Below are 1,701 nucleotides of genomic sequence, written 5' to 3' on the forward strand. Positions count from 1 at the left end.
ATATAAAACAAACTAACCAAAGAAAAGGGTTTTATTTTGTAGAATTAATGGAAATGTTTTCAGATTCTCTAACCAGTATAAATTAAACTACCAACTGTAGCCAGTCATTAGAAACTGTTTTTCTAATTAAATGATTCTATAGCTTTTCTCCAAGAGGAGTTCTACTGCTTAAAGCACCAGCCCCACTTCTGGGGGTGGTCCAGCACTGAAATGTTTGGCTGTCTTACAATGTAAGTCTTTGTTCTGGACACTCTCAAATCTGAGGTCTTTTATCTCCATCCAAGCAAGAACTGGTTAATTGGCAGGTTTACAAACCCTTGATGCTTGGATATTGCATAATCACTAACTGTATATTTAAATAGTTCATGAGTTGAAAGATGGCCAAAATAATGTGTGCATTAATTTCCTGAAAGGATTGACAAAGGCAAAATCTGGCCTGCTGAATTTAATTTTTAATAAATCTTGAAATGACAAGAAAATTCTGGATGACTGGAAGACCACTAATGTTCTGCCAGAATTAAAAAAGGGCAGTAGGATGATCCAGATAAGTATAGACAGGCTAACTTGACATCTTTCCCAGGCAAAATTATTTGAATATCCAATAAGGAATTCAATTCATAAAGACATAAAGGATAACAGTATAAGAATGCCAGCCAACCTGGTTGTATGAAAAATAAGCCCTGTCAAACAAATCTGATTTATTATTCAGTGATGAAATTTAATTTTGGTTGATAAAGGTTAACTACATACTTTTAATGGACAAAGTTTTGACATTATTACTGCATGACCCTCACATTATATAAAATAGCACTACATGTTACAAGCAAAGTAAACATAAAATGGATTAAGAAATAGCTATATTTGATAAAGATTAAAAATAATACTGATGGAAAATCCTCAAGTATTGGAAGTATTTCTAGAAAAGCTTCTCGGGGTCAAATTCTCTTCAAATCAAGACCCTTCTTAAGGGTTTTCTTAATACAAGTTTAGCTTTATTCAGACATACAATATATAGAGGTAACTGGGTAGCTTGCCATGGCTAGTAACACTAAATGATCTAATAGTCTCTTCAGGCCATATACTTTTTCCACGAATTTAAAGGGTTTATTTGCCAGGTGCTGCATTTACAGAAATCCAAGTCCCAATCAATTTTATCCATAAAATGTAGAGAGAACTTCTCAGGTTGAGAAATCATGCATTTCTGGGCAGAGATTCTCACATGTCTCTCCCTTTACTATAAGCATGTCATAAATTTCAGACTTAGTGTAACTATTACTGTTGTTCCAAAAAGTGACCTATATGTTCTTTGTCACAATTTTCACCAAGATTAGTGGTGAAGTGGCTATATAGTGATGAAAACTACATGTGTATTATATCAATTAATTATTGTGCTGCTAGCATGGGGTGGGCAAAATATGGCCCGTGGACTGCAGCCGGCCCACCGGCCCATTCTATCTGGCCCATGGGGATAGAAAATTAATATTAATCTGCCTCAGCTGTCTGTCAAAGATGATAGCAGCTGGGGCAGTAGGACCCAGCAGCCTCCTGCAATATCAGGGCCAACCTGGCCCCACTCTCGTCAGCCAGAATCCCCTGGCTAGCAGGGTCTTTTAGCCTAGGACCATGGGGCTGTTTGCGTCTCCCTGGTCTGACTGGCAAATTCAGGTAAGAAGGGGCGGGGGGGGGCAGGGCTGGTAGGAT

General features: G+C 37.7%; 1 protein-coding gene across 2 annotated transcripts in view; it reads left to right on the top strand.

Annotated features, from left to right (window-relative positions):
- Nucleotides 1–1,701, top strand: part of TBC1D32 (TBC1 domain family member 32) — a 238,286-nt gene that overhangs the window by 192,452 nt on the left and 44,133 nt on the right. The window lies entirely within an intron of this gene.

This window comes from Gavialis gangeticus, unplaced genomic scaffold (assembly GCF_001723915.1).
Source record: "Gavialis gangeticus isolate Ggan-Ray unplaced genomic scaffold, GavGan_comp1, whole genome shotgun sequence".
Classification (NCBI taxonomy): Eukaryota; Metazoa; Chordata; order Crocodylia; family Gavialidae; genus Gavialis; species Gavialis gangeticus.